Genomic DNA, 18,347 nt, shown 5'->3' with positions numbered 1-18,347 from the left:
GAGATTTCAGTGTTTCCTTTTTTGATCATCAAATTATCTTTTTATCCAGGGGATACATCATATGATGTTCAGCTGCACATTTGTGAGGTAAGAAAACTTTCTTTACCCCTGTTTACTTGCACTATGATCAGTGTAGAATGGATGTTTTCACAGCAGGTATGGACAGGCATATAATCACAGCTTCCAACAGTGTTTCAGTATTACTATTGTAATGGAGTATTCGTTTTAAAAATGCTGTTTTAAAAGAGACTTGAAAAAAGGTGATTTTAAGCATTCCACAATATCTTTTCCAGAATTTGCATAACTTAAAGCACATTATGTCAGTTTGTTTTAAGAAGCAGGGTTGTAGCCATTTCATTATGATGTCACTCTCAAAGATCACAGAGCAGATCACACAGCATTTGTAGCAGGGGCGATTCTAGAATCAGAGCTTTGGGGGTGTTGAGCATCCAGAGAGCTGCCCAGCCAGGCAAGATAAACCTGTCTCTGTCAGTCCCTGCATCCTTAAATGTTGTCCCGAGTTCTCTCTGACTGTCACTTTGGTGCATTTAAACCCCTCTTCCTCTGATCTGTGTTGAGCTTTTGGAGCAGGTGAGTAAGTGACGGAAGTGACGGACAAGGTAAGCGACTCATGTTGTAACTGACGTCAGACGCCGGAGATTTTGGCGGAAAATTAAAGCAAATGGTAGTTTAGATTTGAACAAATTCATTTAAGCTTCAGCATTACCAAATACACTTATCAATTGTCTTATAACTAACACTATTTGTCTAAATAATCTCCAACACCCTGGAGAACAACGAGGAGAGTTTAGAGACTCTCCAAGATTACATCGATCAGTGCTTTCAGGATCTCGTGATGAAGAAGACCCCGTGTGCAGCTTCCCCGGCCAAAGCTGAGACGCCGTCGTCGAAAAGACAACGCCAGGCAGATTCCCCCGGCTCAACATCGCCAGCCGGCAAAGATATTGCCGACATATTGGAGTCAATCGACAAGCGATTGTCCAGTTTCGACGCAAGGCTGTCCTTGGTGGAGATTCTTCACCGAGAATTTAAATGCTTGCGAGAATCCCTGGAGTATAGCCAGCAGCAGGTGGAAACGCTTGCTGCTGAAAATGCCACGCTAAGGGAGTCGGTGAAATGTCTCACAGATAATGTTACCCAGCTCAATAGAGAAAATAAAAAAATAAAAGAAACAGTTATCGATCTACAAGCTCGTAGCATGCGTGATAATCTGGTATTTTCTGGTATTCCAGAAGCCGCTGGAGAGGACGCGGAGACCACGGTAAAAAGCTTCATCAAAACCCACCTGAAGCTGCCGGAGGACACTGTGAAGAACAGTCTTCGATCGGGTACATCGCCTCGGCCCCATTCGGGCTACGGCCGGGAGACCACGTCCTATCGTGGCCAAATTCGGCCACTTCAAACAAAAGCAACATGTGAAAAGCCGCGGCAGGGAATTAAAAGGAACGGACTTCAGCGTGAACGACCAGTTCCCCAAAGAGATCTTGGAACGACGCAGGGTCCTCTTCCCAATCCGACGCGGCTTCATCCAGAAGGGCTCCCGCGCTGTCATCGCTGTGGACCGGCTGTACGTGGACGGACAGCTCCACCGCGACCCCAACATCACTCCGTGGCTGTATTAACCTCACACCAGATAAGAATCAGCTACACCATTTCCCTATCCACTCACACTAACTTGCATTAACATCTGTTTAACTTACCAGTATCAAATCGCCCTGCCACTTCCCCTGCCAGTGGCGGACCCCCTCAGACATCGGTGCGTTGGTGGTTCTTTGTGTCCGGGGATGGGCGTCCAGGTACACACCGGCTCACTCCTTGGCGGCCGCTTATCGGGGCCTGGAGCCTGGGGCTCGCTCGGGCCACTTCGGAGGTGGGGTGCCCCCGGCCTCTTGGCCTGGGGCTCGGTCACTCAGGCGCAGCTGGCTGCCGGCGGAGCTCACGGGCGCGTCACTGCAACTCCCGCTGGCTTCTGCTCCGCGGCTGCTGAGTGACCCCTCATCTGGGACTCTCCTCAGCTCTTTCCGGGACAGTGGCGCAGCTGCCCCTCTGTTGGTCTTCCTTGGTCTCTTGTGTTCTGGGGGCCTCTGGATGTCTGGAGTTTTGATCTCCTCCACACCTGCTTCACGCCCTGGAGGACGGGGCTGTGGCCCCCCCCCCCACACCCTCTAGCAGATTATTACATGAAGGAACCTTTTAAAAAAACAAAAAACAAGCGCGTCCATGCTCACAGGTGTACACACGGGTGATCACACCCACAAACTACACCCTTTTTGGCTCCTACCTCAAAGCACACTGTGTTCTGTTGATCTTATGTGCTGCACAATAATGTTTAACATTTAGTATTTACTGTCATATTCCCATATATCATTGTGATGTTGTTTATTCTATTACTCTTGTTCTCTTCTGCTTGCTTTCTTTTTTCTCTCTCAGCAGGTGATCCAGGTGATTGATATATGCATTTTTTTTCTCTGCCCGTTCTGTTGGTTTTTGTCTTTTGCCCTTCTCCCCCGTCCCTCTTCTCAGCTGTTTCTCTTTCCCTCTTTCTTTCTCCCCTTCTTTCCCCCAGTCAAGTCTGTCCCGTATTAAGAGAAAAGAAAAAGAAGAAAAGAAAAAAAAAAAAAAAAAAAAAAAAGGAATTCATTTCACGTTGAAATACCTGGAGAATTCAACTCTCCTGCGCTCTGTGAATGAAAGTCTCTGCAGTTTAACAAACCAGAGCTGACACTGCCATCCTGTCGTCTCATTAACTGACTCTGATAATGTAACCAGAAGGCCTCAACTTCCGTTCATCAGTGATAGCAGTGTTATTGATTATGTAATTATGTCATCCTCATTTCTCCCTTATGTGGTAGATTTTGAAGTTGATATTTTTGGATATATTGTCATCTTATAAGCATTGTCCTATCTGTGTTGAGCTTACAAATGAAGTGCCAGTAAGGAAAAAATAAATTTAAAGAATAATGAGGGCCAGACTAGACAAAAGATTTTCTTGATAGTCTACATCAGAGGTTAATTAGCAATGCATTCAATTAATTGGATGCAACTGAGGATATGATTGTTAACCAAGAAAAAATGGATTCAGTAGTAACAAAGCTTGAAGATGTATATAAAATTGCAGAGGTTTGATTTGGTATGTTGAAAGAAAAAAAAAAAAAAAAAAAAACCCCTCTTCCTCCCTGTCCTCATCGTCTGTTGTATTCATCTCCATTATCAGTCATCATAATTTTACCATCTGTGTAATTTTGCAAATTTCTTTATTAAATCATAAGATTCTTAAATTCATCAAGTCTCTCTGTGCCTGGGTCCTCGTCACAAAACATGACATCACTGTTTTGTACATTTTAACACAATTGAATCCCCACATTTGTGAAAGAAAAGCCTGTAACAAAACCATCAAATCTGATCAAGGTTATTTAAATGCTGCAAAAGAAGAATGGATTCGAATAAAAAAAAAAAAAAAAAAATAATAATAATACATACCCTAACCTTAATTACTGCGGGAGAATAATGAATGATGCTCATAGTGAGTAAGAAGTAAACTGAGTGCATTTTTTGGACAGAGATTCACTTTTAATGTGTATGTATAATATAATACATATACATAAAAAAAACACTCCCGAAACAGAATAAATTGTTATAAATAAATTATTACATAATATTTAAAAAAAACTAAAAATGGAGGCAACTTTGCCTGTGGTAGAATGTATACAATGTATGCAGATACTAATTTTACTAATTTAATAATACTAATTTTCTGTTGTAAGATTTACAAGTTTCATTCTTTCATAGTGGTACTTAGGAGAGCTTGACATTTTATCAGGTGGTACACACTGTAAAAAGTTTGAGAAACACTGATAAGTGTATGTGTGCTTTTGGAAAACATTTAAAGCTGCTGTACAGAATCTTTGAAACAAGCTTAAAACATTTTTAGAATATAAACAGAGCACTCTGCTTCTCTTTACAGCTCCTCCCGTACGTACTGCGGCAGTCATACAGACAACTGGACAGTCCAAAAGTTGGTCTACCTATTACTGGCTGAGGTTTTAGTAGAGTTGTGGCTGAACCACATAAAAATATATCATTAATTTTAATCTCCCCACTCAGTTATAATGTTATGTTGGAATGTTGTTAAAGAGGGTCAAAATGTTTCAACCCAGTTTGTTTTGCAGATTCTGTATAGCAGCTTTAATATAGGGAGAACACAACTTCCAGAAAATTAGTTTTTTTCCTCTTTGTCAGTTTAACAGTTTGTTGTGCCTGTCACTGTTCCCTGTCTGTTTTCTTGCCTGATTCTTCCTGACCTTGCCCTTTCTCCTCACGTTCCCTCTTTCCTCTCTCCCTCTTTGGACTGACAATCATACACAAATAGATTAATTTTCATCTAATTGAATACAAATTAATATGAAAAAATACTATTAAGATCACTAATAAAAAAAAGTCCTCTCAGTGTAGGCCTACTTTCAACCAAAAGGCAAATAACCAAACCACATGAACATCTAATAAAAGATAAACATTGAAACACTGATCCAACATTCTTGGTTAACGGATCATTTGATTTTACACTTTTACCTGAATGTGTCTTTTTGAAAAGAAAAAAAAAAAAACTTCCTCATATCCATTATGAACCTGGCTGTCTCTCTGTACACACACACACACACACACACACACACACACACACGCGCGCACACACACACACACACCAGGAGTTATAAGGTTAATGGGCATCCAGTCAGTTAGCTAGTTAGTATCCATTTAAAACAGTACAATGGTAATAACTTTAGGCTACGGAAAATTTAAAGTTTTAGATTTTTAAATAGGCTGTATACATTTCAATGGGAGCAACAGGACGGTGAAATGTCGCTGAATTTACTACAGAGCAGGACGGATTGTAGGGTAGCAAACATTGTCGGAAAACACGCTTTCAACACTGCAGGTTACCTGGGTGTAATGTTTTTCAGCTAAAAAGAAATATGGTCTGACTCCTACCCAACTATATAAAGAGTAACTGAAGGTTAAATGCAGCTAATATGTCCTGTTTTAAGCCAGGCACTTACACCTCCGCTCCGCTGTGTCTCAGCCACCATGGCTCTGGCAGCAAGAGCGCTAGAGCCAGAGCAGGGGAGAGCTGGAACAAACCATTTTGGGAGGGGGGGTTCTATACTTTTGTTGTTAAAATGTTACGTCTCAAACAAGTACAGTACTGTATGCTTTTTTTTTTTTTTTAATTAGTGTGTCACACAAACGGCAAATATTGTCAAAAAAAGTAAGAAATCTTTTGGGGTGCTTTGATTCAAATTTCCATTCTATGTTCTAGTTTCCCTCAGCATGTATCACCTGGACAGTCACACCAGTGAAGCTTAAGACCCTTAATGAACCGAACATCAACTCAAAATAAGCACAGATATGCAATGTGTATAAAATACTTCTGACCGTACTTGTAATAAAAGTTAACATAATGGAAGGATCCTCAAATGGACATCTTCAATAAACAACTTTAATGCAATATCAATACTGTGAGAAATACTATTAAATGGAATAATGCTGTAAAGAATGTTATTAATGCAATTATAATGATGCAGGTTATATGGCAGCAATAAAAGAATTTCTGGATCTCCACAATGTCAACCAAAGCACCTGGAAAAGAATTGTGGAGCTCCATAAGTGTGGCTCAATTTTATATACAATTTGGTGCCATTTACAATTAAGAAATACAGATAGTTTCTCCCTTTAGTCTTAAAGTTAATGTTTTTATATTTATCAATCTAAAAAAAATAAACATTTAGTCTGATTTTATGTTACAATTAAAGTGTTTTTATCTGAACAGTGTGTAAATATCTGGTTTCAACTGTATATTTGATGATTGTCCGCACAGAGAGAGAGAGAGAGGAGAATGGGGACAGAACAGAGATGGAACATGAGCAGGTGAGACACATGTTAGTCAAATGGTTGTTTACCAAAAGTATCACTGTATAATAGGTACTCATGTATCTCGTACCTAGTGTTTCTTTTTAGGTTTGTTATTTTTCAAATTCTACATTTATTAAGTTATGCAGGCTTGTTTGCACAACAAGGCTAAATAATTATATAAACTTTTCTGAATCTAAATAGTGTACTTTGGTAGTGTAAGGCAGTGACTGGAATAAGTCACAAGGTGTCGCTGTTGTGCTGCATATATGTTGTAAATTTTAGCAATTTTGACCATTTGTCCTCTGCAGGACACCGTAGTTCAGATTTCTCGTTCGTGCGGGCGCCATCTTGGTTCAGTGTTTACTGTGATTTGCAAAGGTAAGCACTGTCAGTGGCGAACTGCATTGGTTTTGTTTAAAAATAAGTGTTCCACTGTGTAAAATAGCGGTTTGTCATTTAAGCCGAGCATATATTTTGTTTATTGAGGAGGTTCATATATTGTCTGATGAGAGTATGAGCAGTTTGTGTGCATGTTTCATTTGGTAATATATGCCGCAATTTCGGGCTTACCGCTAGTTAGTAGAGCACCCATTCGGGCAAAGTAATGCAAGATGACGCATTAGCTTTTCAGCTGCAGTTTGCTGGTAATCCTGCTATGTTAGTTTTGTGTCATACTCATTCCTGAGACCGTGGAATTTTGTAAAAACATGATTATTTTTGCTTAATGTGGTTTTTTATACATATATTGTTGGCTTTTACTATGTTGATAATCACGCAGTGTTTACTGTGATTTGCAAAGGGCCAGCAGCAGAGTTGGAGTGGTGTTTGCCCCAACATCTGAATAAACGGCACGGTCCGAGCCACAAATTGAACGCCTGTGTCCGACTGGTCTTTCTACTGTGCACCCCAATCCAACACAAACTTACACAACGCAGAGTCTGGGGTGTAGGGAGGCCCCTGCACTGGTTGGGTTACAGTAGAATTAAAAAATAAATGTAGTGCAGGTCTATGATGATTTTTAGTGCTACTATCATCTAGTTCTGATTCTGGTTCTGTCTTGGTTAAGTCCTCAGTAGTCCTGATTTTGAACTGTTGTAGTCCTGTTTTAATTCCAGATCAGTTCTTGGTCTGGTTGAGTTGGGGTTTAGTCCCCGTGTCTTGATACAGCCCTGACCTTGTTCTGCCTTGCTGCTTAATTAAAAAACTAGCTTAAGGTGTCCTGCATATGTGATATATTGTTTTTCCTATATGAAGTCATTCTTTTTTGAACAAAACTCAAAACAGAGCCTATTAATCTTTCAGTCATTTCTAACCCCCCCCCAAAAAAAAAAAAAAAAAAAAAAAAAAAAAAATCCCACATGCACACTATCCTTTAGGGCTAAGCCCTGGGTGTTTCAAATGTCTGGTGCCGCCTCTGGATAAAACCCCCAAAAAAGCAAGAGATGTGTGCAAATTAAATAAACGACGACGTGGGAAAGCTATTCGTCAAACTCAAAAGCAGCATGTAAAAGCTAAAGAAAAATCTTCATCTGAAGAAGTGGCAAAGATGATAAACAAGAAAAGGAACGATATACCTGCTGTCATGAATTTCAAATGAAAAAAAATTACAGACTGTGAAAACTCAATATGCTGAAAACTATCATCACCATAAACAAAAACTGTTATCAGCCAAAAATTATTATGCAAATTGTCATATTCAAGAGAAGATAAATGCCCACAATGTGAAGAGATACCAAAATTACCCTCATTTTCAACAACAACAAAAAAAAAAAAAAAAAAAAAAAAAAAAAAAGGGGAGACTACATTATCAGAAGATATACCACAGATCCTGACTTTCAAAGCAGACAGAAAAAATACATGGGCCAGAAATACAGAGAGGATGGTGTCAGAGAAAGGAAGAGAGCATACATAAGTATGCATCTGATCCGAACTTCAGAAACAAACAAAAACAATTTATGCCAAGTATCACAATGACCCACGATTCAGACTACACCATATACAGCGCTGTGCCCAGTACCAGAGACACAAAATGGCCACCACTGCATCTTTCGCCATTCAAAAAGAGCTGCATTGTGCACAGAGAATAAAGAAATACAGACAGCTCATAACACAATTCCAGCAAGGTCCACAGTCTGAAGCACAGCCCCAGCTTCTAGTGAACAGTGTGATGCAAGCAGCCACATTAGCTTTCTGTGAAAGAATTCAATTAGGACCCACCCATGTCTGTACAGTGTGCTACAGAACTCCGTTTCCTAATCAAGTTAAACACTGCAAAAGATCAAAATATGTTAAAAATAGTCACATTGTTGACACTTGCTTGACAGGAAAATTTGTCCATGTTTGTGATAGTGAATGTTCAGCAAATTGTACCTTTCCAAACAAAGAATGAAAGAGTGGATTTGCTACAACTGTGACCTACAACAAGGAAAAATGTCGTCCATCGCAGTGGCAAACAATTTAGCACCCGTTCCAATTAAACTGAGTCAATTAAATGTACTAGAACGACAACTGATTGCTAAAATTCTCCCATTTGCCAAAATCATTGCATTACCAAAACACTTCTACACTGTGAACATGAAGAACGTGTTAGCAGGATTATCAAAGCTAAAAGAGATGCATTCAGAATACAAAGATGTTTCTATTGATGATGAAGCTACTTTTGCTGATCCCACAAATAATCAGATAATCGAGACGGAACATGACACTGCTGATTCAGATATTCAAGATGCACTGCCCAGAAACTTCGACCAGCAAAATGTACCAGAAAGAAGAACCACTGAGGATACAACAGCTGGACTGCTGTCATTATGTAAACCAACTAATGAAGCCTGAACAGTCAAATGGAGAGCCCTTACAAGATATGGAGAAAGAAAAGGATGAACTTCAACCTGGTCTTGTTCTAGACACCTGTATGCAACCACCGGTAAGGCAATCACCAAGGATGGACGTAAAATTTGTAACAGAATGCTTCAAAATAAAGACGAAGTGGAGAGACTGATAAATAACAAAGATGCAACTAGGGCTGCACGATTAATTGTTAGAAAATTGCTATCTCGATTCATACTTATGTGCGATTTCCAAATGACAACGATTAAAAAAAAAAAAAAAAAAAAAAAAAAAGACGACGACGACTGTACCACATTTTTGATCCGGGACGTACTCTGCATGAAAACAAGCGCTCACTCTTCCTGCTCAACAAATGACAAGGGCGGAGCCTTATACCACGTGATACAGAAGCTGTGCCGTGTGATGCTAAAATTAGCAGGGAAAAAACAACGGAGAGCACGTCAGGGATGACGAGAAAGTGACAGGAGAAAATCTGTTCCGGTCAACCACCCAAACACCAATAGCCGGAACCTTATACAGCGCTTCCCTATACACGTCGAACTCAAAGAAATTACGGAGGCTATCACTTATCACCTGACCAAAGATATGGCTCCCATCAACACTGTGCAAAACGAGGGATTTAGGAAAATGATCAACACCCTAGACAAACGCTACACAGTGCCGTCCCGCAACTATTTTTCTATTGTTGCACTACCTGCTCTATACATGCAGTGTCGAGCAACGGTGGAGACGGAATTTCAAGCAGTACAACATTTTGCGGCAACAACAAAACGTGAGACATTTGTTGTTTTAATGTTTATTTATTGTTTTTATGTTCAGTCTCAACTGTTACGAAGTTGATGTGCAGTTAATAAGTGCAATAAATATTTATACTGGAAAAGAAAATCGTGAGAGAATCGTGATCTCAATTCTAAGCCAAAAAAAAAAAAAAAAATTGTGCAGCCCTAGATGCAACACGCTTCATGAAACCTCTGAAAGTTACTCCAGCCTATTGGGAGAAGGCACTGAAAGATCTCCATGCTATGGTCAGACAGTTAGGAAAGCCAACTTTTTTCCTGACATTTTCAGCTGCTGAAATGAGATGGCCTGAGGTTGTTGAGGTCATAAAAACTCAACAAGGTGGATTTTTCACAACTTCACATAAGATTTTTCACGACTGGAACACAAAGTGTGAAATTCTCCGAAGCAACCCTGTGACTGATGCAATTGTTTGAAGAGAAAAAAAAAAAAAAAAAGGTCGATGCACTAATGACAACACTGAGCCTGTCCCCGGCACAGCCCATCAGTGAAGTAGAAGATTACTTTTATCGAGTGGAGTTTCAGGCCAGAGGTAGCCCTCATATCCATTTACTGGTTTGGGTCAAAGATGCACCTAAATTTGGAAGAACCTTGAAGACCTCGTGTACAAATTTATTGACAAGTACATAACATGTAAGATGCCTGACCAAAATGCCGATCCTGAACTTCACAAAATTGTGTTCAAGTCCACAGCAGAAATCACTCCAGATCCTGTAAAACAGGTAATGTGTCATGTAGGTTTGGGTTCCCCAAACTACCCATAGACCAGACAATGATCGCTTTCCCAAGCCCAGATGATGACGATGACCACAATGATAAGCAGCATAGCACAAGTAAGAAGAAAGGCACAAACGAAAAACAAAAAGCAAAAAATAAAAATAGACAAATGGCTCTTGCCCAAAAAAAACCCAGAAAGAGGCCAAAGAAAAAACTCCAGCCATTGAGAGATTTGCTCTGTGACCCGAATTCCTCATTTGAAGACTTGTCTGAGCCGCTTCACAAATGCAAATTAACTTATGAGCAATACTTGAATTGTGTCTTCAATTTAAGCAATGGCCATGTCATCCTGTTAAAGCGTGACCCTAATGACTGCTGGGTGAATGCGTACAATGCAGATCTGCTGAGGGCCTGGAATGAGAACATGAACATCCAATATGTCATTGATGACTACAGCTGCCGTAAGTACATGATGTCTTGTGTCTCTAAACCTGAATTTGAGATGACACAATTTCTTAATGGAGTCATCCAGGAGGTAAAAAAAGTCCAGTGTCAATGAAAGCGATGAAATGAAACAGATAATGCAGGCATATGCTAAACACAGATAAGTCAGTGCCCAAGAATCAGTGGCAAGGACATGCAGCCTGTCACTAAAAAAAAAAAAAGTGTTCACGCAGTGTGGTTTTCATACAGACTGATGATGATGATGCCCTGAAAATGAGTCTCCCGATGAGCAGGTTGCAGAGTATGTCACCAGATGCTGAAAATGTGTGGATGTCCGGCTTGCCAGAAAAATATGCAAACAGACCCAGAACACTGGAGTTTGAAAGAATGTGTTTGGCTGAATTTGCTTCAGAGTACAGGATTCTCTACAGCTGTCAAACAGAGTCCAAAAAATGCCATCCCTCTGGAATAACATGGGTTATATTAAAAAAAAAAAAAAAAAAAAGAATGGGGAAAACTGCAATAGTCAGATATCCTCGGTTCTCAGAAAAGAAACCAGAAAAGTTTTATAGCAGACTACTAAAACTTTATTTTCCACATCAATCAAATGATGACCTTAAAAAACACAAAATACCCCACATCCGAGCAGTTCTACAAAAGTGGACGAAAACATGGTTTTGCAGTACGGCCAATTGTTACCTTTAACAAAAAGCGTTATGAAAGCCATGGCAAAACAATGGAAAGGGCACTGGAACAGATTGAACAACAAGGCCCACTTATCAATGCTTGGAACACCTTTGCACCTGAGGTTGAAGTAGATAGTTTAGAGTGTGTTGCCCAACGACAATGCACAGATGACACTGATGAAAATGAACTGGACATTGTTCCTGACTACCAAGTCAGTGGTGGCAGCAGTGGAACCATGCCAGCAATCATAGCATCAAAGCTGAGCTCAGACTTTGTCAGAAAGATGTATCAAAGTCTGAATGAAACCCAAGCCTCTATATTCTACACAGTGCGTGAGTGATGTTTCAAACTTGTGTGGGGTCACTGTCCTGAGCAGTTCTTTTATTTTGTCTCTGGAGGAGCTGGCTGTGGAAAATCACATGTTATTAAGTGCATATATGAGGAGGCAACGAAGATTTTGCACCAACTCCCCAGATTCCGTGACCAAGCAGACATATCCTACCCTGCAGTACTGCTGACTGCATTTACTGGCACTGCAGCCTTTAACATATCTGGGAAAACACTGCACTCTCTGCTAAAGCTGCCAGAATCTTTAAACCGCCTTATCAGGGACTGGGGGATGCACTGGATGAAGTGAGAGCTTCACTTTCAAATGCAGAGATTCTGATCATTGATGAGATATCTATGGTTTCTAAAGAGCTTTTTGCCTACATCCACTGGAGACTTCAGCAAATCAAAGGAAACAAGAAACCTTTTGGTGGGATGTCTATCCTTGCAGTAGGAGACTTTTACCAGCTGCCACCCCTTGAAAAAGCCAAACCACTCTGTGTGTACGAGGACAATGTCCTTGATCTCTGGAAATACTATTTCCACATGGTCAACCTGACAGAAATCATGCGACAGAAAGATGATCATTCTTTTGCTGAAGTTCTGAACAGGATAAGAGTGAAGCAAAAAACAGATCCTCTTGACGCCGATGACAAAGCCTTGCTCACACAGGCTATCCATGACATAAAAGACTGTCCATCAAATGTATTACACATTTATGCTACAAACAAAGAGGTCGACAAACACAATTCGGCAACTGTAACTGCTCTTCATTCTGATATCATAAGTATTCAGGCAGAAGACTACAGAAAAGACCCACGAACAGGTGAGATGGTCCTCCTGGCAGAAATGATGAAAGGCAACAAAAGAGATTTACCTGATAACATACAAGCTGCACCTGGAGTGCGTGTTATGATTATTAGAAATTTGGATGTTGAAGATGGGCTTGTTAATGGGACATTTGGAACAATCACGAACATTGTGACAGCCACACAGGATGGACCAAAAACTGTGAAACTTACGCTGAACAATCAAAATTCTGGACAAAAATTTCACCAAAAAAATACAAGGATCCTCAGACAACCTGGTATATATTGAGAAATGTGAAGAATGCACAAGTAAAAAAGGAGCTGTTGGCAGGCAATTTCCAATGAAGTTGGCCTTTGCATGTACAGCTCACAAAGTACAAAGCATGACAATGGAGTCAGCAGTAGTATGCTTGAAGCGTGTTTTTGAACCTGGAATGGCCTATGTTGCACTCAGCCGCACAACCTCACTTAAAGGACTGTACATCACAGACTTTGATGAAAAGAAAATCTATGCTGATCCTGCCATCACAGATGCACTCAAAAATATGAGACATGCATCATTTGAGAATGTAAGACCACTGTTGCAATTCTTAAAATCAGTATTTCCCACAGTCCCCACGTTGACAATTATCCACCACAATGCACAAGGTCTCCCAACTCACATGGAGGACATGAGATGCCACCATGATCTCAGCCTTGCTGATGTTTTATGTATAACAGAAACACTTGTCTGGATCATCGGTTTCTCCCCACTTCCAGGTGGAACAATACAACATGGCCACACGCAACAGACACGTCTCTTAAACAAACCATACAGACATGGCAAAGGTAAATGGCTCTGGAGTTGCAATGTACTACAAGATCATTCTTACAGCAGAGTCTCGAAAATACCTGCAAAATGTGACTGACCTTGAATTTGTTGTTGTAAAGGTTGAATCGCCAGTCACAGCTTTGATTGCAACTGTATACAGGGAGAATTTTGAGTTGATATTCGTCAATCGGGTGGGTTTTCCAGCTCTGTGTTCTGGCCGTTTGCTTTTGTTTTGTGCATGTTTATTATATCTGAAAACCGGAAAAAGGTCAAATCTGCTTCCATAATATAAATATCATTAAATAACTTTAGAAAAACTTCCACTTGACTCTTTACATGTAATGTTGTAAAAAAATATATTTTATTGTTTAATTAATCTGAAAATGTTAGTCTGCCAAATGTGCAGCAATTGAATTTTTTTTATTCTCTTTATCTGATAGTTTGTGGGGCCCAGGTAGAATGTATAACTGCATCTCTACCAGTTTCTCTGCACTCCAGCCTCTTCTGTGCCATGTGAAGGGATTTTCCTTAATGCAAGAGAAATTATCTCCACAAAAAGGAACAGGTTCGGCCATCGCGCACTAGAATAAATTCTCTTCTTAAATAAAAATGAAAAAGGGCTACTTTAAATGCATAATGTTTTTAATTTGCAAGTTCATAAGCATTTTCCCTTTCCATTTCACAATCAATTCTACCCCCAGGTCAAAAATATGTCTGGGAAAATTTCCCTAATATAATATTATTTATAAATATACCCATCTAGCGGTTAATTGCATAAGTGCATGGAGACAGGATCTCAGAGCAGAAGAATACTCCATAATGTGTTGTACATTATCAAATGTATGTTATATGTAATGTGGCATTTTTCAATTATTGTATTTACCAACATCAAGAAGTCACAAGCAAAGAAAGACCACACAATGGTGCATGTTTAAACAAGGAAAGTTTACTGGTCAAAATTATTTATTAAACAAATAAACCACATTTTTTTTAACCACCAAAGAATACACGTTCAACGCAACACAACACAACGGTGGCCCAATATCAGACAGAATTCCACTCAGTAGAGTGGGCAATCATAATGAAGCAGTTGGTTTTATTTTATGGATTCAAGCTGCTCTTCATATTTTTGGCCACCAGAGAGAACTGTTTTGAAAAGCTTCGAGTAATGAACAGTTTTTCAATAAAAGCTTCAGTAAGCTTCATTTGGCCATCACTAGTTAAGGCTCTCGGAGTACAAAAGAACACCTTTGCCCTGAAAGAAAAACCTTCATGTTCAGCGCACCTGCAGCAATGAAAGACATGCTGTTAGGTTAGCAGCCATTTTATAGGCATTAGCCACGCCCACTCCAGGTGAAACCAACCAACTCAGATGAATCTTCAACCTCAGGCAGTGACTAAGAATGCACATGTGTAATCTGTGTGGAAACATTTTCAGCTGTTGCAGTAGATATGCCTTCTACAAGTTCCATCCCTGCTATTGAAGTGGACCTTTTCGCTCTAAAGCTGTAAAGATTATCATTCAGGAGATTATATTTAATTTTTCTAACATTTCTGAGAACTGTGGGAGCAGTGATGTTGGTCTATAATTGGTAAACTGGCATCTCTCTCTCTTCTTTTATGGATGGGAATAACGTTTGCCATTTTCCTTTTGGAAGGAAACACACGAGTTCGCAAGAACAGATTACAAATGTATGTGAAAGATTTGACTATATATTCTATAATATTTTAACTAATATCATGTCAATGCTAGAACAACCAGTGAACTTTTTATTTTGAAGTGTTTTCACAATGTCAAGTATTTCTCTATGACTCACAGCACCAATAAACATGGAGGACACATTATGAGTAATAAGTGTTTTTATCTCATTATTATTTCTTGGATCTGGAATTTCTTTTACTAAAATAAGCCAACATGCACAAAGAAATCATTCAATTCATTTGGTGTCTCTTCAGTTTTATCAAGCACAACATCTTTATCTTTTTTAAAACATGGGGGTTCAGCTTACACTGAGGTTCAACTTAAACTGGAGGTATGAATAAACATGTGACGTGACACACAACACACGGCTCAGTCTAAAAGAACTTCATCTGCATCCGGCAACAATATCAATATAACTCATTGGAATTCTATTTATGATAATCTGGAACTGAGAACATTTCGATACACAGACCATAATGTTCTAGACTCAGAAAAGGACATAAACCCGGAAAATAATTTCTTCTACAACATCAGCAATAACTGCTGCTACTTCACTGATGAACAGTTTAAACACACCATCAACACGGAAAACAAATTATCAATAATCCATTTTAATAGCAGAAGTCTGTATGCCAACTTCAACAATATAAAAGGAATATCTAAATGAGTTGACAAATCCATTTGGAATTATTGCCATTTTTTTTTTTTTGGACTGGAGGGATATGATGTGAATTTTGTAAATAGAAGGAACAAAAGTGGAGGGGTAGTAGCTGTGTATGTGGATGAAAACCTAAATTACAAGGTGGTGGAAAGTATGACAACTGCAATTGGTAATTTATTAGAATGTATAACAATTGAAATTTATAAGGAAAAAGAGAAAAATGTAATAATTAGCTGTATATATAGATCACCTGGCTCTAGTATTCAAGTATTTAATGACTTCATAGAAGAAATATTCTCTAAAACAAATAAAAAAGTTACGTTTATCTGTGGTGATTTTAATATTGACCTGTTGAATTCGAAAAAGCATAAAATGACCGACGAATTTCTAAACACTATGTGCAGCTTGAGTTTACATCCTAAAATAACCAGGCCTAGCAGAATTACACCACATTGTGCCACCTTACTCGACAATATTTTCACTAACAATATCGAAAACAATATTGTGAGGGGATTATTAATTAATGACATCAGTGATCACCTACCAGTTTTTGCAGTTTATGACACTAATTATAAGAAAAATCAGCATGAAGAACAACTGAGATACAGACGTGTAAGGACAGAAGAAACTATGAATGCATTTAAGAACGATCTATTAAATCAGGACTGGGACAATGTGTACAAAGAAGCTGATATTGATATTGCATATGGCATATTTTTTAAGAATATTCATGGAATTGTACGATAAACACTGTCATCAATAAAATAGAACAGAAAGCACAAATATTCAGATAGACCATGGATCACTAAGGGTTTACAAAATCTAGTAAAAAGAAAAATACACTCTATAGGGAATTCCTAAAACAAAGAACGAAAGATGCTGAAAATAAATATAAAAAATACAAAAATAAGTTGACCAATATTATACGTGTATGTAGAAAGGAGTATTATAGTAAAACATTGATCAACAATAAACATAATATGAAGGGAATATGGGATGTTTTAAACAGTATCATTAAAAATATAACAAAGTTATCCTCAATAATTTATTGACAATGGCAATGTTATGGAAAACACTGCTGATGTGGTCAATAGATTTAATCATTATTTTGTAAATATTGGACCAAATCTGGCAGAACAAATTCCTGAGTCACTGCCATCAGTAGACTGTAGTGAATGCCTGATCGATAGGAACCCTAACTCAATGTTCCTCACAGCAATGGAGGAAAAATAAATAATTGAAAATTGGGAGAAATTCGGGAGAATGGTGGGTCTGGAAAGATTTTGGGGAGGGGCACTGAAATTTGGGATTCTCCCGGAAAAATCAGGAGGGTTGGCATGTATGGTTGTGGCAACATCACTAACCTTGTCAAACACCCCAGAGTAAATCGTATCACAGAATATGACGAGCGTATGTTGAGGCGAACTGAAGAGGAGGAGAGGGACAGGTGCTGCTAGGGCGAGACAGACGTCTCTCATGGAGTCCTTTAGTGATGCAGGCAGGCAAGGTGTTCAAATAGGCACAACTTCAGTTTTTTTCATTTCTGTATGATGAACTCTGCACTATTAAGTGATAAGAACAAGTAATCTGATGTCCTGTAATCATTATGACGCTATAATTTGAGATACACTAAATAAAATAAGTTTTTGTATCGATATCGGATCAGTATCGTCGATACCACCCTGAATATTACTTGGTATCGGATCGGAAAGAAAATCAGTAGTAGTGATGTGCGATACCACTGAGTTTAACTACCGCCCCTCCCCCCTCTTCCCAGCGTAAAGCACAAGGCTCGCATGCGGAGTGAAGCGGAAAAAAGTGTGAGAGAGAGGGTGAGACAAAGAAAAAAACACAAACCCACGGCTCGCGATAAGTAGCTGGCTCACGTTGTTCACGTCAAAGATCCGGCTCTAAGAGCCATTTCGTTCGCGACCGACCCATCACTAATGAAAATCATCAAGAAGGTCATAGAAGGAATTGTAGGACCTCTAACATATATTTGCAACTTATCATTTCAGACTGGAAAAGTTTCAAACAAAATGAAAATAGCTAAAGTTGTGCCACTGTATAAAACTGGGGATTGACACCACTTCACAAATTACAGGCCTGTTTCTTTACTACCACAATTCTCCAAAATCCTAGAAAACCTGTTTAATAAACGATTACACAAATTTTTAGATAAATATAAATTACTCTCTGACAGTCAATATGGATTCAGATCAAAAAAGATCAACATCTCTGGCATTATTTGAATCAATTGATGAGATTACAAATGCTATAGATCAGAAACATGACATATTAATCAATAAACTGGAACGGTACGGGATCAAGGGGGGTTGTACTGCACTGGGTGAAAAATTATTTAAGTGACAGGAAACAATTTGTGAAGCTGGGTGTCCATTCCTCATCATGCTTGGACATTGCTTGTGGTGTTCCACAAGGTTCTGTACTGGGTCCAAAACTATTTATTATTTACATTAATGCTATTTGTAAGGCATCTGATATATTAAAATTAGTATTATTTGCAGATGACACAAAAAAAAATTTGTTCTGGGGGAATCTAAAGGAGCTGCTGGAAACAATTACTTCAGAAATGTGCAAAATTTAAAAAATGGT

The sequence above is a fragment of the Mchenga conophoros genome, linkage group LG20 (genome assembly GCF_057382185.1).
Source record: "Mchenga conophoros isolate Kocher_MC1m ecotype Shallow Benthic linkage group LG20, M_conophoros_male_GT1.1, whole genome shotgun sequence".
Lineage (NCBI taxonomy): Eukaryota > Metazoa > Chordata > Actinopteri > Cichliformes > Cichlidae > Mchenga > Mchenga conophoros.
This window is presented reverse-complemented; position numbering follows the sequence as displayed.